Genomic DNA, 25,586 nt, shown 5'->3' with positions numbered 1-25,586 from the left:
CAGTGGTCTAATATCCTGGAATAGAAATAGAGAAAGACCCCCGAGGAGCGGTTGACTTAGGTTAGTGAGGACCCCAAAGGGAGTTGGAAGTGAGAGACCCCTGAGGAGTGGGTGTCGAGAGCTTTTGCTGGAGCGAGGCCCTTAGCGTAGTAAGTGTCTAAGCTGGCAGCTTAGAGCAGGCAGAGTAGCAAAGCAAAGTCTTTGCTAACTCAAGTTGGTAACGGAAGTGGAGGCTAATTATACCTGAAGGTACTGACATCATGTGGTGGTGCCGCCCCCGAGGTTCCTGTCATGACGTGTATTTGAGCATCAGAGATGTGTGCGCTCATGCCCTAGGAGGCCACGGGAGTGAGCATGGCAGATGTGGATACCCATGCTGGTCTGAGAATGCCGAGGCCCGCGGCACTCGGCACCAAAGACAGCCATCTTGCCCAGAGAGAGAGAAAGGGGATAAAAAGAGGTAAGGCAGAGCAGTTGCAGCCGTCTGATACCGACGGACGCAACACAGAACTCTGGGATAAATGTTATCTGGTTCTGGTGATTTGTTACTCTCTAGTTTGTCAATTTGTTCTATTACTGCTTCTATTTTCACTGTGATTTGCTTCAGTACCTCTGAATCATTACCATCAAAGAACATTTCTAGTGTAGCTATGTTCCCAACATACTCCTCAGTAAAGAAACAAAGCAAAGAATGTGTTTAATTTTTCTGTTATGGCCTTATCATCCCTAAGCTTCCCTTTTTTCCCATAGTCATCTAGTGGTCCAACTGACTCCCTCACAGCCTTCTTACTTCAAATATATTTGAAAACTATTTTATTATTAGATTATGCCTCTCTGGCTAGCTTCTTTTCAAGTTCTTTCTTGGCTTGCCTTATTAATGTTTTACATCAAACTTGCCAGTGCTTATGTACTTTCCTATTTTTTCAGCTGGATCAGCTTTCCGTTTTCTGAAAGATGTCTTTTTGGCTTTATCTGCCTCTTTCACCTCACTATTTAACCATGCTGTCAGTTGCTTCATCCTCCTTTGACCTTTCTTAATGTGTGGAATACATTTTTGGGGGATTTCTGATATGGTATTTTTAAACAATGTGCAGACCTCAAGCACATTTTTAACCCTCACAACTGCTTCTTTTTAGTTTTTTTCTAACTAGTTTTCTAGAAAAAGGTATTTATTGTTAATTTTGTTTTAATAATTCTGTTAATAAATTGATTTCATTATACGCTATCTTCAATCTATTAGATATTGCACTACCCTTCCCCTCTTTAGCATTCATTAATGAGTAGACACATCTGAAGACAGACTTAAGTGAAAACCAGAGGTGCATCCTGACACCGTTTTGAAGGAGGCAATAACTAGGCAGCAAATGGAAGTCATCTACACATCCATAACCAAATTTTGGTTGTAGACTTCATGGGAACCCAGCCATACATGCAAATGTCCACACAGCTGAGAGATGAGATGTCTGGTAACGAGGAGTCTGGACAAGCTTCTGAGTCAGGGTATGAAATGGATTCTTTAAAATCATTTGTTGTGCCATCTTTGCAGTTACATTGAGGCTTCTTAAGATGTGACTGTCACATATTTTCTGGCATTGCATGAATGATCCTGGCCATGGCATCTGCAGTCCTGTCCAAATATTTCCTCCCTTTCTGCAACGGGTCCTCCAAAGAAAGCAATGGGACACCAAACAGGTGACCTAGCAAGTCATTCGCCTCCTCCCTAGGATGAACATTTTCATTTAACATAATCATGAAATTGCAGAGTGGATTTATGGGGAAAATAAGCATGCAAAAGTTCAAAGAAAAGAAAAAATAGCAAATATAGTAAAATAGGGGGACCAGATTTTTTTATGTTTAAACGTTTTTATTGGGTTTTATGGAAAACAAAACAAAACAGTACAATACAGGAGAGAGTAGACTCAGATCTCCCTCCGCAAAGAACCCAACAAGGTGCAACTGTTTCCCCCCCCCCCCCCCCCCCCCCCGTACACAAAAACTCTCACCCCTCCCCCTCCCTCCCCTGTCCCCCCCGAGGGCTTATACAGTAACAATAATATTAAGGGGAAGTCGTATAAGAAGGCCTCATTTGTTTAGATATTTTAGTGATGATAGGAAGTGCAAAAGTGGCATTGTGAAACTCAAAGGTGAAGGAGAAGAATATGTAGAGGTGATGAGGAAAAATCAAAATTGCTTAACAAATATTTCTGTTCGGTGTACACCGTGGAAGGGCCTGAAGCAGGTCCTCATAAAGAATATAACACAAATAAGTTTGGAAGTGAGGTAAATCTAAATCGATTTTCAGAATAGTGTATTCATGAGGAGTTAACTAAATTTAAAGTAGATAGGGTGATGGGGCCGGTTGGGATACATCTGAGGGTACTAAGGGAACTTAGAGATGTCCTGGCAGCTCTACTGGCTGATCTTTTCAATGCTTCCTTAGACTCTGGCGTTGTTCTGGAAGACTGGAAAAAAGGCAGATGTGGTTCCTATTCGTAAAAGTGGAAGAAAGGAGGAGGCTGGGAACTATGGTGAATAAAATAAAGGAATCATTGTTAAAACAGAGGATAGTGCAATATTTGAAATCCAATGACTTGCAAGATCCAGTGCAGCATGGTTTTATCACAGGTAAATCTTGTCAGATGATTCTGATCAATTTCTTTAATTGGGTGACCAAAAAGCTGGATCAAGGAAGAGTGGTAGATGTAGTGTACTTGGATTTCAGCAAGGCCTTTGACACAATTCCACGTAAAAGACTTATAAATAAATTGTGTGCCCTTGGTGTGGATCCTAGAGTGGCTGACTGGGTTAGAAACTGGCTGAATGGGATGCAACAAAGTGTAGTGTTAAACAGAGATTTTGCTGAGGAGGGGATTGTTATTAATGGTGTACCTCAGAGATCAGTCCTTAGTCTGGAATTTGTCAACATTTTTATGAGTAACATAACAGAAAGGTTGTCAGGAAAGGTTTCTCTTTTTGCTGAGGATACCAAAATCTGTAAGAGGGTGGACAGCCAGAAAAGAGTAGAAATCATAAGCAGGGGGATCTAGTGAAGTTTGAGGAATGGTCTAAAGTCTGGCAGTTAAGATTTATTGCTAAAAAATACAGATTAATGCATTTAGGATGCAAAAACCCAAGGGAAAGGAACAGTATTGGTGGTAAAATTCTTCTAGACACAAAGAAAGAGTGGGATCTCGGGGTAATTGAATCTGATGATCTTAAGTTGGCCAAAAAGGTGGATAAATAGATGGTAAAAGCCAGAAAAATGTTTGGCTGCATAGGGAGAGTAATGGTCAGCAGAAAAGGAAGGTGATATTGCCCCCTGTATAGATCCCTGGTGAGAACTTAATTGGAATACTGTATTCAATTCTGGAGACCGCACCTTCAAAAGGATATAACCAGGGTGGAGTCAGTACAGATAGTGGCTATTAAAATGGTCAGTGGTCTTCATTCTAAAGCATATGTGGATAGACTTAAAAATCTAAACATGTATACCCTGGAGGAAATGTGAGATAAGGGAGATATGAAAGAGATATTTAAATATCTCAAAGGTTTCCATGCGCAGGAGGTGAGTTTTTTCAATGTAAAGGGGGCTCTAGAATGAGGAGTCACGAGATGAAGGTGAACAGGGGTAGATTTATGAGTAATTTTAGGAAATATTTCTTTACAGAGAGGATAGTGGATACATGGAACAACCTCCCAGTGAGGTGATGGAGACAAAAACACTATCTGAATTCAAGAAACCATGGGTTAAATATAAGAGATCTCTAAGAAAGTGATGGAAATTATAATACTAAATTAAATGGATGGATGGGCAGACTGGATGGACTATATAGTCTTTTTCTGCCATCATGTTTCTATATTTCTCTGTTTCTATAAGAACATAAGAACATAAGAAATTGCCATGCTGGGTCAGACCAAGGGTCCATCAAGCCAAGCATCCTGTTTCCAAGAGAGGCCAAACCAGGCCACAAGAACCTGGCAATTACCCAAACACTAAGAAGATGCAATTAATAGCAGTGGCTATTCCCTAAGTCAACTTGATTAATAGCAGTTAATGGACTTCTCCAAGAACTTATCTATGATTTTCAGCAGATGAATTCCCAAGCTAAGCAGCCCAATTTTGGCCAATTTTAAGCAAAACCTGAATTGCTACATTTGTGGTTGAAAATTTCCAAAGCTAACTTAGGCCTGGATTCATCATTCATTGCAGAATGATGAATCCTGTGAAAACAGGGGGGGGGGCTGCGAAAGCCTGCAGCCTTCGCACCATGGCGGTACGATTTCGGCGTCCGCAGTGCGCTGGCTGCTGGCTTTAGCATCGAATAGCGCCACTGTAAAAGGTGGTGCTATTCGGCATGCTACTGCCTATGATAATGTTAGTAACATTATCGCCAGCAGCGAAGACACCGCCGACTCCACCCCCTCCCCACCATGGCTCCGCCCCAATCTAATTTACATGCTATCACACGTGAAAAAGGCCTTTTCGCGTGCGATAGAGGTTTATCATACGCGATACGGCTATATCGCGTGTGATAAGCCTTTAATAAATGACCCCCTTAGCTAGCTAAACTGCAATTGGCTAAGCTGGGCATTCAGGGATTTTGTGAAAATAGCCCCCTTAAAAAAAAAAGATCAAACCGTCTTCTCTCCCGATAGCATGATACAGTTTTCACCTTCCCCAGATCTACAACCCCCCCCCCACCTCTCTGAATCCCAAATCTAATTTTCATCTCCACCCTCTGATAAAGACCAGCCCCCTTTTCCATAATCTCCTTGTAGTTCAGATCCAGTTTCCCCTGGACAGTTTCACACAATCTCTCCTCTTCTGAAGCACCGATCTTCAAATCATCTCAGCCCTACACCAGCTAAACACCCCTCCCTCTGTCCCCAATAATCCAATTCTCTAATCTCTTTAGTTTTGATCCTCTCTTCCCCTCAGCCCTTCACTAGGAGAAGTCTTTAAACTGATATTAATCAATACGGAATAGCCACTGCTTGTTGCCAGCATTAGTAGCATGGAATCTATTTAATGTTTGGGTACTTGCCAGGTATTTGTGACTTGAACTGGCCACTGTTGGAAACAGGATATTGGGCTTGATGGAGCCTTGCTCTGTCCCAGTATGGCATATCTTAGTTTTTATAATTAGGACATTAAGTGAAAGGGGTGTTTAGTTGGTATGGAGTTTAGGGGATGAAAGAACCAAGGCAATGGGTAGTAGGATGGTGTTCATTTGGTGTGGGGCCCAGGGTCGGTGCAACCCAGAAGAAGAAAAAAAGGATCCACAGGATTCAGCAACAAAAAGGAGGGAATTGCAGGGCTGCGCAGCAGTTCCCAAACCGCCATGCTACAAAGAGGAGGAGCTGCATAGCCATGTGGTGAAAAAAAGGAGGAGCCTTAGGCCCAACCCACCACATGGCAAACATGAGAGAGTTTCAGGGCCATGCAGCAGTTCCCAACCTGCTGCATAGCGAAGGAGGAGCCGTAGGGCTGCGTTTCGGTTCACAAACTGTCGCGTGGCAAAGATAAAAGAGTTCCATGGCCGCTGGCCTCGCAGTGGTTCCCAGCCTGCCACACAGAGAAGATGAGGAGAAGCTGTAGGGCCACACAGCCAAGATGAGTTGCAGAGCCACAACCTGCTAGGCGGCAAGAAGGAAAAAAAGGCAACGAGGCAGTTCCCAACCTGCCCTGCAGCAGAAGTGGAGGGCTGAGGCTGCTGGAAGAGGCCTTGGTGTAAGCATGTGTATGTCTGAGCATGTATGTTTCTATGTGACTGAGCATATATGTGTTGGGGTGTCTGAGCATGTGTGTGTGTGTGTGTGTGTGTGTATTTGTGTGTGTATTTGTGTATCTGAGCAGAAGCAGAGTGTGTGTGAGTGTCTGAGCATGTGTGTGTGAGAGGAGGCATATGTATGAAAGAGGGAGCGTATGTATGTGTGAGAGGAGGCATGTGTATGAAAGAGGGAGCATATGTGTGTGTGAGAGGGAGCACGGAGACAGATGCAAGCTCTAGGGTTGATGGAATAAGAGGTCTAAATAGTAGTACGTTTTTGTTGAGCAGTAAATTCTTGTTTTTATTAGGAAAGGTTGAGGTATTGAAGCATAGGTTGTTCTCTTCGAGTGTGTGTCTGAACATGTGTGTGTTTGTGAGCGTGTGTGTCTGAGCATGCATATATGATAAAGAGAGGGATCTTGTATGTGTTTGTGTGTGTGTGTGTATGTGTGAGTATGTGAATCTAAGAAGGAACATGTGTATGAACATGTATATGTAGAGGAAGCATATGTGGGCATGCGTGTCAGTCTGAGAATGTGTGTGAGAAAGAGGGAGCATTTGCATGTGAGCACATGTATGTAAGAGGATAAAGTTTATGCATCCCTCTCTCACTAATCCATGATACTCTCAGAGGAATTGAAAATCAAAAGTTTCCATGTATGGAGCGCATGAATTATTGTATCCTTATTAGTTTTAATTTTTGAATGCTGATTGATGTGTCTGCTGTTTTGAAATATTGTATTGTTTTTTGAGAAATTTAAAACAAACTGATTTTGAGTTTTTAATTATTGGATCTTCCATTCACCAGCAGTTTTGAAATATTCTTTTTATTAGTATGTTTATACTATTATGATTAATGTATTTGTTATATTTCTTGATTTTATGTTACATGTCTGAGGACTGGTGGTGGTTTCTGTTTTTCCATTGTTGCACTGCATAGAGACTGACTTGTTGAGGTTTTCCTCTTTAGTTTTTGCCTACATATTTCTATTTATATATTATGGTCTCTTGATTCTGTATTTGGTGAGGGTCTGCCTGTGTTCTGAATGTGTGACTGAACAGAGGTATTCTCTTAGTTATAGGAATCTGTAGCAGCTTGGTTTCTTCTGTTTTCTTAATAGGAGGTGTATTGGTGTTTTAGGGCTTGGCATAATATTTGCAGTGTTGCCTTTTCATGGCTAGGGTTGTTACTTTTGTAAGTGCTGGCAGTTAGTGCTGTTTTGGTGTGATAGTTTTATTATGTTTTAATTGTAATTTACCCATGGCTTTCTGAGGGTCAAGCCCACACCTAACACGCATTACAATAGCCCTAATGCCATATGGGTTACAAGTGTCTGTTTTTTGTAGGGTTTTCTGATTGGCACCAAAGGAATGCATGCAAATGCTTGTTGTGATATTTTTTTACCTCAGAAGACTACTTTGAATATTTTTTTCATGTAAAATCTATTATAAATGCATAATTTTTTAACTGTGCATGTAGAGAGCAGGAGGAGGGGGTGGAAGGGTATAAGATTTGCCTAGGACCCCTAATACTCTTGCACCAGAAATGGGTTCCGGGGGAGAGGGTGAAGACCTGGAGGGTAGAGGAGTGACAATTTTAAAGTTTAAGTCACTGGAAGGAGTTGGGCTTTTTTTTTTTTGACAGGCTTGAGACAGAGGCTGAATGGACTCTGTATGTGGTGTGTGTGTTTGTGTGTGTGTGTGTGGGAAGGGGGGGGGGGGGGAAGCACAATAATTGTTCACACAGGGCAGCAAAACAGCTAGCACCGGCCCTGGTGGGGCCAAAGAGAGGTGAAAATCAGATTGGGGCTTCATGGAGGAAGGAGAGTAGATGAATGGGTCCTGCTGACACAAGGGTAGCTACCTACATTTAGGCCAGTTAACTATGTGAAAAATGTTAATTCCTAAATTTAACCAGCTGCAAGTATTGTTAGAGAAAGAAAGAGAGAATAGGAAAATAGCTGAGAGGGGTTGTTTTTTTTTGTCAAACTACTTGTACTCCTAGAGGGATTACTGACAGAGGAACCTTCATCTGCTGCTGGTAAATTGGTCTTACTTGGAAAAAGTGCTTAAATCTTGAAAAAACAAATTCTTGGAGGGTTAAATTATTACTGGCTGTTTATATTGTGTGTTAGAATTATGAGTTTGCAGAGGTAATTTACTTAATCTGAGAAGGTGAGAGTACTAATTCCTGAGCAACTAGTCACTGGTTTGATTCCCATCCACCCCATCTCATTTTTTGCTAGTAGATTTACCCTTACTAGGAGGAAAATCTTCAAAATAAGAATCAATTAGTGATTTAGAATAACATTCTATTAACCCTGATTTTAGAGCCTGGCTAATTTTAGTCTTGTTTCTGGTCATTCATTAACTAACATTAGTCATCTAGTAATCAAATTAAAAAACTAGAGATTTAAAAGACACTTAATAAATACATTTTAAAACCCTAGTCAGATAAAACAACCCTTAAATTGAGACATAACCACTCCTTAATCAGCTTTTAAGACATTAGAAACTCAATAAATTAAGATGCAGACAGAAATCCAGCAGTAAGAAAAAAATAGAGAGTTAACCTTATTCTCTCTCTCTATAGCGTGTGTTAAAAAAATTATCTGAGAGTTGAATTTATTCAGTGTGTTTATAGAGTGTGCTAAAGAAAATAGAGTTTTGGGGAAACTCACTGGCCACTTTGCTTTCTATACAGTGGACACCATTTCCTATCACTCTCTTCATCCTGCATTCAACCAGTTCCTCACCCAGTTTACAACTTTCTGGTCTGCATCCATATCCTCTAGGTTGCTTACCAGTCTTCTCTGTGGAACAGTGTCAAAAGCCTTACTGAAGTTCAGACAGGCAATGATCACCACCCCTCCTTCATTCACTACCTTTGTCACTTCGTTAAAGAATACAGTCAAGCTTGTCTGACAGGATCTTCCCTTTATGAAATTATGACTAGAATTTCATACTCAGGACAGATTGCACGAAATTATGAGCCTGGGGGATTTTTTCAAAACTGGCCCATGGGGACTCTGACTCCCTCATGCACTTTCTCTGCAACACATGTCAGCCCCCAAAAGCATACTAAGTCGACCCTGGAACCCAGCAGAATAGAGCCAAAATATCTCCAAAATAAACTTAATCTTTCCTAAATAACTAAGAAGTTGAGCACATTCTAGAGCAAGAGTGAGCAGAGATGCAGCCCCCATTCCATCCATGCAAATTGGTTGGGCCCCCAACACATCTCTTATAGAGATATAGCCTGGATTCCCGGTCTGGCTCTTGAACCAGTTGCAAGCAATGACACTGCCAGCCACTGTCAGACACACACGCGCTCAATCAGAAGCAGATTTTTAGATTGCAGAAACTTTATTGGTACATACACACTGACACACTGAAAGACGTTTTGGTTTTTTCCGGACTCAAAGACACACCCGCACACAGAGTGTGGGGGAGGGGAGGGTGTCTGTGTGAAAAAAAAAGATACCCAGACACACACTCTCACAGACGAAATGTGTGTGTCTCTCTCTCACTCTCTCTGACACACACATACACACATGCTACTGTTGTGCTGCTGCTTATGTGCTCACACAGTGAGTGCCCCCATTCCAGCCCTGCTGCATCATGGTGTAAAGTTCTTGCTTGCTGCCAGCCCTTCCCCATTCTTCAGCCACACCCTCCCTTTCCCAATCCCATTCTCTAGGAGCCTCACTGGTTCCACAACCAGCTGCTTTTCTCAAAGCTCACTACAGTCACCTCAGACAGAAGCCTCCCCAACACTGCATAGGCACTTCCTCCTGGCTTACCCCATTCCTGCCTGTGCCTGCAGCTTGCCTCCATTTCTCCACAACCCATTGACTGCAGGCTACACAGTCTGATGCTTTTATGGTTCTCTAGGCTCTGCACTGCCTTCCGATTCAAGGTGGGTGGACCAGAAGTGATCCATACTATTCCCTGGGCTTATAAAAAGAGATAATTAAGCCCTGGCTGAGACTGAGGAAAGCCATTAACTCAAAGTACTACAGCTCCAGACGGAATCCTGCTTTTTATTGTGGAGCCAATGCAGACAGGGCTGGTGCAAGGGTATTAGGTGTCATTGAAGAACCTTACAGCCTTGCAAAGCTCCTAGCTCCACCTTTCCACAAACAATTAAAAATTATGCATTTATAGTAACAGATGTTACATGAAAAAGAACATTCAGTGTTCTAAGGTAAAAATATATGTACATTATTTATATGCAGTGATATAGTACCAACCAGAAATCTCTGCAAAAAAAGACACCTGCAGCACCTTTGCTATTAGGACTAATAAAAAAAAAAAGCAGGCATCAGTCAACAAACATCCAGTAACTAAAATAACTCACAAATTTTTTCTAAATTTTCCCAAACACCAAATATTTCAAACAGCAGACATATGAATAACACCCCAGAAATTAAAATAATAGGATTCAAAATATCCAGCTCTCCCTGCCTGAGATCTTTTCCAGTCACCGATAGATTGTTGTGAATTTGGGCCAGGAGGTCACACACATATGCTGTCATACACACAGGCTCTATCTCATTCACATACACAGATTCTCTCACTCTCATGCACACACACGGCCTCTTTCGCTCTCACATACACACCAGTCTCAGGCTCTCACAGACACATGCAAACGTATTCGCTCAGTCAAACATACGCAGCCTCTCACACACATACCCAGGCCATACTAACACCCAGGCTCGCTCGCTTGTTCTCTCATACACACAAGCATACACATATACATCTTTCAGACCTCCCCCTTTCTTCTGGCCTTGTCTTGGGCCATTATGGGATGGCAGCACTGCTCTTCATTGCCGGAAGGGAGGTAGAAGACAGCACCTGCTACCCACTGCTCCTGAAAGGTGGGAGTGGGAAGGCCTCAGCTGTGGCAAGATGGGCTCTGCCGCGGCTGTGGAAATGAAAGAGGCTACTCAAAGAATAAATAAATACAATAAAAATGACCTGGTATAGTGATGAGAGGGAAGTCTATCCCATGAAGAACCAGATGGAGGAGGCTGTAGCCTGCAGCAAGAAAGAGGAAGGCTGTACCAGTGAAGGGTCGAGATGGAGCGAGTGGTGATCGGAGTGGGAGGAAAGAGTCTTGCCTATGGAGGCAGTGAGGGTGGCAGAGTTAAGCCACAATGGCTGAGATTGGTGGTGGGTTGAGAAATGTGGTGGATTGAGAAACGTCGTGGGTGATTTTAAAGAGAGTGCCAAGGCAGCAAGAGACAATGTTGGGCGAATCCAGCATAAAGAGAGGCTGAGAGTTGTGGTGGGAGGTACTGCGGGAGCGAGCGTTGGTCTCCCTGCAGCTGAAGGCAGCATCAGACCGCAATGAGCGCCAATGACAGGAGCGGCAGTAGGTCGCAATTAGAGCAAGCTGTGAGCGACACAAAGAAAAGGCTCCGGAACAGCTCTGAAGGAAGAGCCTGAGTGGTGGCTGATCGCTGCGATGGCTGTGTTTGTGTGGGGCCTGTGTCGGAATGAGGCGTTCAGCTGTGAAGGAGATCATACTTATTCAGGCCAGGAAAACGAAAAAAAAAGCATGTGATTGGAGTGACAGGACCACCAGAGGATACCTGATCCCCCGAAAGGCCAACCCGCCCCATCTATACTTTACTTGTTTCAAGAGTGCCACAATATCTTTTTCTTTAGAAGCATTTCCATAGCTTTGACAATGGCAATAGACTGAGTCTGTAGTTTCTCACCTCTTCCTTTTGCACCTAACAAATATCACATGAGTTTAATTTTATAAATCCCATATCTTTGATATTTTACTAATGTTAAAATCATAATTGCCAAAAAAAAAAGTAAGAAAAAGCTTGGCAATACACACTCACAAAAAGCTCAACTACTCAATTTCCATTAAGAAAGTGGAGCCATAATTCAACAGAAGTAAATGGGAGTAAAACCTGAACTGGCTAGGCCTCTCCTGATGACATGGAGCTATATGATCACTCTATTTAGACAGAGTCAATTGGCAATGTGAGCAAGAAAAAGTCATTTTTACTTACCACTGGTCATGAGAAAATAGACAGACCAAGGTTAAATTTTCTTCCCCTCAGGCAAGGCTTAACTTAAGGCCAACCCAGCTATCACGTATCCTTCAGCAGCAATCACAAAGTTTTGGTAGAAAAATAAAACTTGAAAGCACTGAGCTGTAAGAAGTAATCACTACAAGAGTATTATGCTTTAAACTAAGTAAGGCATATTTTTTTACCATAGCCAAATTTAAAGCTTCTTAATTTTATTGTCCCTAGATATTTAATTCAAATCCCCCTGAAATGTATACTACATAGACTTGCAAAATATTAAAATTGCTTTCTGCTTGAAGCCTTGACAAGATGTGAACTGCTTAATCATAACTATTTGGAATATACCAGATCTGAAGCCTGCAACATGAATGATATTTTTTGCAACTATCTTTGTGAGTGATTTTGCAGAGGGTCTAGAAAAAAGGGTTTACCTCTTTGCAGATGGCATTAAGGTCTGCAATAGAGTGGAAACCCCTAAGAGAGTAGATGGAATGAGAACTGGTTGAATGCTTAGCAGTTTAAAATTCAATGCAAAAACGTGCAGGTATGCATTTGGAGTGCAGAATTCCAAAGACGTGCATGATAAAGGAACAGATGCTAATGTGCACTGAGCAAAAGAGAGATGTTGGAGTGACTGTGTCTGATGATCTCAAGATAACAAAACAGTGTGACAAAATGGTGGCCAAAGCCAGAAAGATGCCAGGGTGTATATGGTGAAGTATAGCTAGCTGAAAATAAAGATGTGATAAGGCCTTTGAATTTATTTCTTTTATCATTACAAGAATTTATTACTCATTCTCCTTCTGTGGTATTCAAAGTGATAAAGTGAGAGATGCCAAAATCTTTTTCAATTCTTTAATAAGGTGGAGACGTGTAAAACAATTGCCCGACTCAGGCCGAGTTTCACCACTGTTGTTGAGGCTGCCTCAGGGGCTATAAATAAATCATAAAAACATCACTAAGGTAATAATAATAGAGATATGAGTATTGAACATTAAAACAAAAGATTCCTTCTCTAGGATTTATCCTAGTTTACATTGCCGGATGACTTCTCTTCAATTGTTTACCTACGAAGTTCGCCTGTGGACATTGGACTTTGAGCGTGGATTGGGGGGTGGGGTGGGATGGGGGATGGGCTAGACTGGGGAGCATTGTATAAAACAAAAAAAAAAACAAACTAAAAACAGTTGATTTATTTGGGTACACTGTGAGGGGAGGTGGTCAGAGTCACACTATCTCCCCTTACTATGTATGATTGTTTGTTCTTTAAAACAGGTCTAGAGGAAGTGTATAAAGAGGAGGCAGCAAAACACTGCACGGAGCGGCAGTAGCCACAGAGGCATTCACGGAGTGGGATGCCAGTGGCCAGTGGTTGCTGTTCCACCTTCACGGAGCGGAAGGATGGAGGCCTGCCATCTCCAAATTAAAAAAAAAAAACAGGGGTGGGCAAGAGTATGTAAAATTAACGAAGAGTTCATAAGCTATAGGTATTACCAATTATTAGGCTTATTCAATATTTGTTGATAGATAATGTGGCTTTCAATGCATACTTCACTTTCAATACATATCCAACATAGCTCTCTGCTTCAACAGCAGGGGAGAAGAAAAACTAATACTTCACGCATATCCAGCATAGCTCTCTGCTTCAACGGCAGGGGAGGAAGACCGACACTTCACTTTCAATGCATGTCCAGCATAGCTCTCTGCTTCAACGACAGGGGAGAAGAAAAACAACCAATAAGGGCTGAGTGGCATAGTCTGGGTGAATAAGTGGGTATGTGTGTAGCTTGCTTGTTGCGGCGGTTGCTACCCCTGGCTAGTCGGGCTTGATGTTTCGCTTGGATGCAGCTCCATCGCTGCTCTCTGCATTGGTGGTGGGGGTGAAAGGGAAATAGAACCAAAGGTTGCTAGGAGCCAAGAGAAACAGATGAGTATGGGAAAGGGAGAAGTGTGGGGCTTGCTGGGCAGACTGGATGGGCCGATTGGTCTTCTTCTGCCATCATTTCTATGTTTCTATGTTTAAAATAAAACAAAAGATCTTTCCATTTAACAATAGTTCTCAAATATTTTTATATACATAGGTAAAATCCATTTTTGTGTGTTTAGATGTTCTTCATACTGTTTGTTTTTTTGTAAAATTATTTTTACATAGTTATTTGATAGACTGGTTTTTTATTCGTTTGTGTCATTCATTTACATGTTATTTTTTACACTTTTGTCTGATTCAATTTCATGTCAACCATTTATGTAATTTGATTTTGATGTTTTTATGTAATTTAATTTTGATGTTTTTATGATTTATTTATAGCCCCTGAGGCAGCCACTTCAACAGTGGCGAAACTCGGCCTGAGTCGGGCAATTGTTTTACACATCACCACCTTATTAAAGAATTGAAAAAGACTTTGGCATCTATCACTTTGTTTTCCTAACGGCTTTTTTAGATCGCCTACCTTCTTGTTTCTTGTATTCAAAGTGACATACAGGATTACCAAGTGACTTACAATCATATAGTAGCAGAGACAAGATAGAAGGTATCACAGCTAGGGGGAGTGAGGGGTATATACATAAAACTCAGTACAATATCATATAGAATAGTGGAGGTGATACTGTCCATTCAATGAAGTGTGTGATGTATACATATATTCTGTATATATAGTACAGTACAATTTCATAGAGAAGGGTTATAGTACAAGTCAATGGGGAGACCACACAGAGAATATTGTGTTCAGTTTTGGAGACTGTACCTCTGGAAGGTCTAGAGAAAAGCTACCAAAATGGTACTCTATCTGTAACAAAAGTCATATGAAATTAAACCAAAGCACCTAAGAGACATGCAGGGAGCTGATGAATGGTCGAGTTACCTAGATAACTTACCCTGATATTCAGCGGAACATACCTGGACAAGCGTTCCAATAAATATACCCAGATAAAATTAATCAGATAACTTTAGAACAGGTATTTTTCTGACTAGGCAGTTAGCCAGGTAGTACTGAATCTCAGTACTCATCAGCTAATAGTTATTCATGCTGCTTCTTTTTATCCAGCTAAAATTTGTCTGGATAATAAGTTACCTTAACAAAATTTAGCAGAGTGGTGGGAAATTTCCAATTTTTGTTTTTTGTCCTGAGTAACTCCAAAAGTTATCAAGACAAAGCCTTTGCATATTAACCTCTTAATACTTATATCCTAGAGCAGTGGTTCCCAACCTGTGGTCTGTCAGACCATAACAGGGGATTCATGGGAAGTGAGCTGTGCGAGGAGAAGAAAAAGCCTGCGCCACGAAAGAGGAGGCCAGACAGACCTCAGGCGCACCCCATGCTACAGGCAGCTGAAGATTAAAGAAAGTCATGGGGCCAATGGCACATTCTAACTCGCCTACAGCCTGAGTAAGGAGAAGGCCATGGGACCCTCCCTCCTCCTGCAGACTCAGGAAAAAGAGAGGGAAAGGCCCGAGTGAGAAAAAGAGGGAGTGTGAGCATGTGTGTGAGATAGGGAGCTTGAGTGAGTATGTGTGTGTTATGTTTTTTAAGAGTGTGAACCCTGGGCTGAGGTGAAAGATGTCTCTGCCCACAGGGAGGAGCCCTGTGAGCCCCACCATCGGTAGGCACGGTCTCAGTGAAGTCAGACACAGCTGAGGAATAGAGTTTTATTAATAGAAAAGAAAGGCACAATCCGTGGGGCGGGGAATGCAGAATAAGTAAAGTCCAGGGCAGAGGGGTATACCCTCGGGTGATATTTCAGATGTGAAGATCCAGTAGTGGCCCACGGAGCGGGGTATGCTGGAGAGGTGTCTCAGTAGTGGTAATGAGCTGGTAGCCTGAGGTGCAGGAACCCCGATGAGGTTCCTGTAGCGGTGGTGCGGTGATGACCTACACGGCAGGATATACCAGAGTGGTTCCTTCTGGATTGATGTGGTAGTGGCCCGAGGCACGAGGTACATCGAAGGGGATCCCACAATGAGGCTTGAAATACTTGAAGTCCGTAGAAGTAGGTACTCACAGGAGGTAGTTCCAGGAGAGGTCCCGGGGAGTGGGACAGATAGAAGTCCAAGGCAGAAAGGCCCTCCAAGGAATGGATAGCCAGAGATGGAGCAGGGCCCCCGAGAGGCGGGTACCCAGAGTGTCTCACACCAAGTGTAGGATCTGGAACCGGAAGTCCAAGGATGGAGTGAAATTCAGCAATGAGGGACTCCTTGTTAACTCGTCAAAGTGAAGGGCCAGCCAGCTTAAGTACAAGGGGTGGATGGCATCATCCGGAGGGGCGCCCCCAAGGTTCCCACCATGATGTGTACAAAGGTAGCCCGTGCGCATGCGTAACAGTGTGTGGATATGTGTCTATGAGAAAGAGAGAGCGTGAGTATTGTGTATGAGAGAGAGCATGGTTGTGTGTGAATGAGAGAGCGGGAGCACATGAATGTGTGAACATGCATATGTGAGAAAGAACATGTGTGTATGAGAGGGAGTGTGTGTGTGTGTGAATGAGAGCGTATTTGTATGTGAGAGAGGGAGCATATGTGTGTGTAAGCATGTGTGTGTGTGTGTGTGTGTGTGTGTGAGAGAGAGAGAGGGAGCATGTGAGTGTGTGTGTGTGTGTGTGAGAGAGAGAGAGAGGGAGCATGTGTGTGTGTGTGTGTGTGTGTGTGTGTGTGTGACTGACAGAGAGAGAGAGAGGGAGCATGTGTGTGTGTGTGTGTACACTCCAGCTTCCCACTCCTACTAATCCACAGCAATCTCAGGGTGCCTGAAAATCAAAAGTTTTCAGGTGGAGAATGTTTTAATCCTAATTAGCTTTGATTGTTGGCTGTTATGTTATGTGTCTGATATTTTGAAATATTTTATTGGTGTTTGTGAAATGTAAAAACAAATTATATGAGATCAAGGCATTTTCCCATAGACACAGAATGGGAGAAATGCCTTAGTGAATCAGGCCCTTAGTCGGTTAACTCAGAAGTTATGAGCTAAATGAAGATTTGAGTACTTATCCAGCTAGATTCTAGCCAGCTAATAAGTTAGCTGGCTAGAATTTAACCAGCTAAGGTCCACACTCATCAAGCCGCAGGAGGGGTCCCACTAATTGGGGGGGGGGTCACCATAATATTGTGGCCCCTCCCCTGAAAAACATCATGGTTCTATGGTGCATTCTTTTTTCTACTGACCAAACACCACAGGATAAAAGAACGTGGCTAGCAACCCTTTAACGCGATGGCAGCCCCAAGCACATAGGACTGCCATCACCTTAAAGGGCCATCCGCTTAGAAAATGCTGCCACTAAAGAAAAGGTTGACCCGGGGTCAGGACTGACCCTGGCTCAACCCAGGGCCACCACTCAAGGCAGCCCCAACTGCCCAAAAGTTAAAAAAGAAAAGAATAATGTGTCTGTGTGGCAAAGTGTCTGTCTGCCCAAATGTCCATAATCAGCATTCAGGGATCAGCGGACCCCTGCCCCCCACCCTCTTCCCCCCAAAGTTTCATAATCAGCATTGGGGGTTCAATGTTCCCCAAGCCCCCTCCAAAGGTTCATAATCAGCATAGGGGGTTCAGTAGATCCCCAAATCCCCCACTCCCTCCTCCTCCCTCCCAAAGCTGTTAAACAAGAAACAGTAGGATTATATTCCCCCCTATTTCCCGACCCCCACATGCACCAAACCTTGAGAATCCAACTCCAGATCCCATGGTTGGGCCGGGGTGCCCTCTAGCCTTCTGCCCACTTGATGCCATTATTCAAAATGGTGCCGACCTGACCTTGCCCCAGTAATGTCACTGGAGCTAGGTCAAGGGATCGGACTTGTAATTCAGAATATTTTCTTCAGAAAAGGTTTTGCTTCTTGTGTTTGATTTATACCTTTGAAATGTTTTAAGGTCACTCAGAAGCAAGTTCTGTGATGGGGCCCTGCAATTGGTTCAGAAGTCTGCTGCTAATGGGGGCGAGTCTTAGAGACCAGATCAAACCAGTACTGTGGTGCCTTCACTAGCTTCCAATGCACTGGCATAATAAATGCAAGATCTTTACTCTAATCCAGAGGGGTCTGAGTAGGGATATCCCAAACTGTGTCAGTGCACTATTGAAAATTTACAAACACCCAAGAGTGTTAAGATCTGCAGAGCTTAATATTTTAGATGTACCATCAGTATGACAAATGTGACTGACAAAAACACATATGTAAGAAAAATATGAGGTTACATCCACATGCCGAAAAGGATATGAATAACCCAAGTCGACGAAACCCCATATTTTTCTTACATAGTTGTATATTTTGGGGTGTTGTGATTATTTGTGGCTTTCTTTGACAGAGACACATGCAAGAAGTTTAGCGGTAGCTGGCCTGAAACTTTGAAATACTTTCCTTGAAGACATGTGAGCAATTGAGTGAATTCAATCATTCAGAAACAGGGTGCAAGCCTTATTTCCTAAGTAGGCTTTCTGTGAAGATGATGGACTAATTTGCGAAAAGTAACTAATTAAGTATTAACATCATTGTTAGTGGTCCCAGCATGTCTAAGATAGTTTGTTGATATGGTCTGTGATGAATTCATCTGCAAAATATAGGGATACAATGTGGCTTGTGTGTTGTTGTTTGTAAGTTCATGCAGTTTTTTGTACATGGTTTTCTGCATTTATTACAGTATGTATGTATGTTGTTCCCCACCAAGAACAATGGATTGTGCAGGTTAGAAATTTTGTAACAAATAAACCTGCAATACCAAAACAGCATCAACTATTAGAACTCGAACAGCAACAACTCTATATGAAAAATAAGTGTGTGCATAGGTTTCTTTTTATTTCATTTTCAATTCTTTTTGTTTTGTTTGTTTTTTTCATTTCATTTTTAAAATGTATTTAAAACAAATAAAATTGCCAGTCCTCTCTCCCCTCCTCCCGAAGCAAAGATGCTTTACGCGCCTTGCTTCGGGAGGAGGGGAGAGAGGACTGGCAATCCCGCGCGTAGGAGAACCGTCCACTTCGTTGCTACTTTTTTTTTTCGCTTTTTCGCTTTTTTAGATTTTTTCCGCTTTCATTGCTTCGAGAGGAGGGGGGAGAGGACTGGGGCTGCCCTGGAGACCAGCACCCATTGACGCGGCCAGAGCAGGTGAGCGGGGGCTGGGGGAAAGTTTGCCGCCTACCCTTACCCCTGCCTCTAACGCAGGGGTAAGGGTAGGCAGTAAGTTAGCAGGTTAAACGCGCGGCAAAACGGCAGGGTAAAATAGCGATAGTCAGGGCGCGCATTACTGTATGTTAAGGAAAGCTAATTCGATCATTTACATCTAATATACATGCTGCGGCGGAAGGGGTTACCCGGTGATTTAAAGAGGCGGTAAGATCGGTTAAAGGGGATTGTGTATCGCAGGAAGGGCTAACGCGGCCGGAAAGTGAGTAGAAAGCAGGTTAGGAGCAGGGTAACCGAGGCCGCACTTTACTGTATTGACCTGTGGATGAGCTATCAGCCTCAGGGCCCATCCTAGGGAGAAAAAAAATAGTCTATTGCCAGTCCTGCAGTAACAGAGCTCTATTTCCATCCGGTAGCCTCAGAGATGGAAGAAGGGAACGTGAGGTTGTAGAGATGTGAATCGTGTCCTCGATCGTCTTAACGATCGATTTCAGCTGGGAGGGGGAGGGAATCGTATTGTTGCCGTTTGGGTGTGTAAAGTATCGTGAAAATCGTTAAAATCGTGAGCCGGCACACTAAAACCCCCTAAAACCCACCCCCGACCCTTTAAATTAAATCCCCCACCCTCCCGAACCCCCCCCCAAATGCCTTAAATTACCTGGGGGTCCAGCGGCACACTAAAACACGGCAACTAAAACCCCCTAAAACCCACCCCGACCCTTTAAATTAAATCCCCCCCCAAATGCCTTAACTTACCTGGGGGTCCGTAGCGGTGGTCCATAGCTTAAATTACCTCCATAGCGGCGGTCTGTAGCTAAATCGGGGGAAGGGGGAGAGCAGGAAAACCGGCACACTAAACCGTGTAGTCTTCAGCCGGCGCCATTCTGCAAAATGGCCGCCGCAAAATGGCGGCGGCCATAGACCAAAACGATTCGACACAGGAGGTCGTTCCGGACCCCCACTGGACTTTTGGCAAGTCTTGTGGGGGTCAGGAGGCCCCCCCAAGCTGGCCAAAAGTTCCTGGGGGTCCAGCGGGGGTCAAGGAGCGATTTCCTGCCGCGAATCGTTTTCCGTACGGAAAATGGCGCCGGCAGGAGATCGACTGCAGGAGGTCGTTCACCCCCGGGCTGATTTTTTCCTACAATCCGCCCCTGGGTAACAGAATAGCTCCTCCAAGTTCACCTCCTCTCATTCCTGAATGACAGGAGGGAAGCAGCTAGATTAGGGAGCAGAGTGACTTTTTTTTTTGCCCAACTCTGTGCTCTGACTGCATTAGGCTCTCCTCCTCCCATCCTGTTCCCTGAATGCTGTTTGGGTGGGAAAAGGCTGTAGCAGAAAGCTGAGAGCTGTTCTCTGTAGTCTAATATTTGGGGCATTGGCAATGGCCAATAATCACCGGGTTAGAACTCTATGTGCTCATGCAATGGAAGCCCTGCTATGCCTTTAAGTAAACGCAGCCCTGTTGATGATGCCCCCTTGGGACCAATGCATGGAGCAGCAGCTCCACTCACCCCTTCCTCCCTCCCAATCCCAGCACTGTGTAGGCGAATGATACTGCAGGCCATGGGATTGCCAGATTGGGACAAAGAAAACTGCCCTAGAAAAACCAAGATTTCCGGAAAACACAAAATCAAGGTCCAAAGAAATAGTTAGCCTGGTACACACTTTAACACATTCAAATATCTCGAAGAATTAAATATATGTATATATATAGGACTGTTTTTTTAAGGCACAAAAGCAGATAATAGCTCCAAACTAAGGGGTACATTTTAAGAAACAGTGCGCGTTCGTACTTTTGTTCGCGCACCAGCCGCGCACCAGCTGCGCATCAGCCACGCGTATCTTATAAAATCTGGGGTCGGCGCGCGCAAGGAATGAACATTTGTGCAACTTGCGCGCACCGAGCCCTGCGCGCGCTGCCCGTTCCTTACCTAACCCACCCCCCCGGCCCTATCTAACCCCCCCCTACCTTTGTCGCAGACGTTACGCCTGCTCGAAGCAGGTGTAACTTTGCGCGCGCCGGGCTGGCTGCCGCGCGCCATGTTCCGGTCTCGGGGCTGGTCCGGAGGCCGCAGCCACGCCCCCGGAACACCCCCAGGCCAAAACCACGCCCGCGGCACCGCCCCCGGATGACGTGCCGACCGCGTCACGCCCCCGACATGCCCCCCGATGATGTGCCAACCGTGTCACGCCCCCGACACGCCCACCCCAAGAAAGCCCCGGGACTTCCGCATGTCCCGGGGCTTTGCGCACGCCGGAAGCCTATGCAATATAGGCTTGGCGCACGCAGGGCCATTTTAGAAGGGTTACACGCGTACCTTATGCGCATAACCCTTTTAAAATCCGGCCCTAAATGTATCATCAAATCAGGAAAGAGAGTGCGGAGCAAATCACAGTCCTTACAAATTTAAGAATAGTTCATTTCTTTATTCCAATGATAACTCCTCTGTTTCAGTAAATATTCAAAATAATATATTTAAACATTGTCCCTCGACATGGCCCCCATGTTACGCCAAATGGCTGAATCAGGAGGGGCAGCAATTTGTTCTTTTAACCAGCCTCATTAATGTGTATTATAGGCTATAATTTCCCCATGGTCCATATTAATATATTATAATTTTTTTTATTTTTGTTTTTTTGCATATAAAATCCAGTGACAAGTAACATCATGTGAATCATATCAAGACTTGACCAACAAAACAAAGAAAGTGATATGATCTGGCAAACTTATGTCAAAGATGTGTCATCATTTCCAAAAGGTCCCTAGAGGTATTATCTCTGTTCCAGAAATCCTGACATGTGCCATGTTTCATTAAAACTGCTTCAGGGGGTTAATGGATCCTTTTGTAATGCCACTTGTACCAAAATAAATGTTGCGTCATGTCACAAGCACATATCTCTCATGCATGTTCTTTGTAGATATCTTAGAAACCAGACCTGTTTGTGGCACCTGAGGACCAGAGTTGCCTATCCCTGAGCTAGCAGTAGCAAATAAAGAGCAGTGAAAATATTTTAAGGAAAGATAGGGAAAAAGAAGACAAAGGAAGAGAAAGAAATTGAGTGAGCTCTGAAGGCAAGCCTCATATTACTTGATATATGAGTAGCAGTGGTTCTCAATCCACTCTTTGGGACATGCCAGTCTGGTTTTCAGGATATTCACAATAAACATATACATGAAATAGATCTGCATACAGTAGAGGCATTCTTATTTACTGGTACTTCAGGACCAGCTTGGGAAACACTGCTTTACAGTGATAGTAAAATAGTAGAATAGTTGATGATGGCAGAAAATAAGATCAATTGGCCCATCCAGTCAGCTCAGTTATTCCTGACACTGCTAAGAATATATCACAGCTACACAGCTGCCAGCCGTAGAAGCTTGAGCACGTGTAGGATATCACTCCATCTCCCAGTCAGCTTTTGATTCTCTTTGATTCTCTACCATGCCTGGATAAATGACTATACAAGTTCCCATACTTACTCCACATTTAGCCTCTCTCCACACCCCCACCCCCCCCCCCCCCACACACACACACACACACTTTCCCCATATATAGTCACAGTTATTGGCTCATTTTTTTCCCTTGGGAATCATTATGGGGCAATTTTTCAAATAATCCCTATAGGTGCATACAATAAAAGTAATTTTATTGCACATATGAATAGCACTGAATATCAGAACTTCCTGGATAAGTCTTAACCAGGCCTCTGGAATGTGATCCCCCTCCCCCACCTTTTTTTTTTTTATCAGCTAAATGTTACAGGGTATTGTTTACCTGGGTAAAATTTATCTGCTCAGCAGGGTGAGAAATTTAAAGCTCAGGGTTTGTCCGGGTAGCTCAAAAGCTATATGGACAAATCTTTGTAAATAACGGATCTCTTGGGTTATTTTTCCCGTAATATCCAATAATACTCCTGATTGACGCTTTCTGTATTTCAGCAGTTATTTTCAACCATTCCACTATCAACAACATGAAAGTGAATGAGTCTCACAAGAAAGATCACAGATAGAAACATGTTCTGCAAATTACTGCAATCCCCAAAGGGAATTTTGAATATTCAAGGAAAATGACGGTGCACAACAAGTGTGAGACTTGAGTACGTTTTTATTATTAATACATCACATGCTAGGTATTTATTTATTTATTTATTTTATTTAAGGTTTTTTTATACCGGCATTCATGAACTCGTTCACATCATGTCGGTTTACAGAAAACAGGGGTGCGGATAATACAACCAAAAAACATAAATAACGTGATGAAGAGAAGCAGTTACAATTAACAAGGGCTAATGAACTGGGAATGTAAGAAATAGAAAGAGATAGAGGAGAATAATTATATACAAAAGTTCAATATAAATATGGTGTCTCATATGTACAGTCTCTGAGTAGAGAGTTTGTTTATGGTGCATATTAAGTATTGCAGTATTGCAATATTGCAGTTTGTTTATGGTGCATATTAGGTATTGCAGTAATCATCAACATACATATTGACAAATATCATTAAATGTGAGGCTAGATTGTGTATTCCAGTTAATTTATGTAATAGAATTTGTAGAGGTCAATATAGTCTTCAAACTTGTAATGGCTGTCTTTAGTGTATCTAAAGTCAGTCAACACAGTTAGCGATGTCCTATTTTTATTTTATTTTTTTTTTTTTACACCAGTGATTTCACTGGAGGAATGTCTGAAAGGATGTTAGCAGGCTGAACCAATCCATCAGCACCTAGTGAAAGTAAAGTGATGATAGATCATAAGCCGGGTGCCAGCTGAATAATGGAATTCATATGGATGACAAGGTTTGGAACTGCTGCTGAGTAACAGAAGCATAGGATTAGATGACTGTGTAACATTTGTTACAAAAGCAAAGAAGTCACTTATAGGAAATATTTTAGGACAGCTACAGAAAGCTTAATTCTTATTGTATGCTTTCACGGTTTTATATTATTTACCCAAGTTTTGTTTTTTTTCATTTATTATTTATTACATTTTTTACAATGATTACAACTGTATACATTTAAAGAAAGAATAGTAATGATAGCAAATATTACATAATCAATACAGGAAATATATATCTGTCTTACAATTCATAGCCCACAATTAGGTCGGGGAAGATCCTTCACGGGAGAAGACTTACTCTAACAGAAAATTAGAACCACGTAATAAAGAAAGCGCTAGGGAGAAAAAGTTATACATTTTTAGAACATTTCATCCTTAAATGAGGTTATATAGGCTCTGGACTTGAGCTAGCTTCTGATGCAGTAATAGATCTAATCTTTTATAAACTTTTCTAAGTGAGAAGGTTGAAAGAAAGTATATGTTAAATCTTTAAATTTAACTAGACATTTACATGGGAACCTGAGAAAAAATACAGTACCTATCTGAACAACACCCGCTCTTAATTCTAAAAATTGTTTCCTCCTAAACTGCGTCTCCCTGGCAAAGTCCAGAAAAATGTGTACTCTCATACCATAAAATAATTCAGTTTTATTGCAAAAATACATTTTGAGAACCCAATCCCTATCAGAATCTAATAGAAAAGAAATAATTAGTGTTGCAGGCTGGGCCTCCTCCTCCATAGACGACTCAAGAATCGCGGATAAATTCAATGGAGACAACTGTTGCATCTCATTTCCTTCAATTGGAATCTTTTCCCTTATGGGGAAATAGAAAATTTTTGACAATGGGGGAAAAGCTGCCTGTGGAATTTTCAATATTTCTTGAGCAAACCTAGTCCACATTTCTGTCGGTTAGCAGTAGTTTTCTTGGGGAAATTAATCAATCATAGGTTCTTGCTTCTTTGTTGGTTATCCAAATTTTCTATTTTTCTTAATAGATATGTTATCCTTAACCATTCCTTGATTCTTTTTTTCATTTCCTCAATATCTGATTTTAGCATTGCAACTTCCCTTTTATTTTCTATAACTTGTTCTTTTAACTTTTGCAGCTGCATCTCAGTTTGTCCCATTTTTCTCACAATAGGTCTAATTTGTATAGCCACATTATTGTTCAAAGTTTCTATAGCCATCCAAATGGATTCGAGAGAAAAAGTTTCTGGCCTTACCATTGGAGGTGGTTCAGGGTAACTTTCCTGCAATATTTCTTCTCCAGGTTCCCCTCCAAGCTGCCACGAAACTAACTCTTCCAAAGTCTGCATTTCTCCTCTATCAGGCTCTTCACCCTCCATCCCAGAGGTTACTGGCGGTCCCGATCCTGCCGGAGCTCCCTCAGCTCCTCGCAGGGCCCCCTCCCTGGCATGACCCAGAAATAACTCCGAGTGTTCCAGGTTAGTCGTCCGACTTGCCACTGGGTTCTCGGGGACTGATCTTTCTGCCGCAGAGAGAGATGTCCCTGTGTCATGGAGGACACCGGCTGTTTAAGCGTCTCCGCAGCTGTCCCCCTGCGACTCCTCTCCCGGCAATCCGATTCCTCTGAGGAGGTGAGTGTCCATCGGCCCTTGAACTATGCCCGAGGAAACCTCCATGGTCAGCCTCTCACGGGCTCTCTGTTTTCATCCCGAGGCATATGAAACATTTTGCAAGCAGATGAGGAGAGAGACACTGCACGTCCTCACTCTAACGCGCCATCTTGGATCTCCCCCCTATTTACCCAAAGTTTAACCTCTGGGTTGGAATAAAAAACTTTAATAAAATTAAGAA

Source organism: Rhinatrema bivittatum, chromosome 1 (genome assembly GCF_901001135.1).
Source record: "Rhinatrema bivittatum chromosome 1, aRhiBiv1.1, whole genome shotgun sequence".
Classification (NCBI taxonomy): domain Eukaryota; kingdom Metazoa; phylum Chordata; class Amphibia; order Gymnophiona; family Rhinatrematidae; genus Rhinatrema; species Rhinatrema bivittatum.
The sequence above is the reverse complement of the archived record's forward strand: the minus strand, read 5'-3'. Positions refer to the sequence as shown.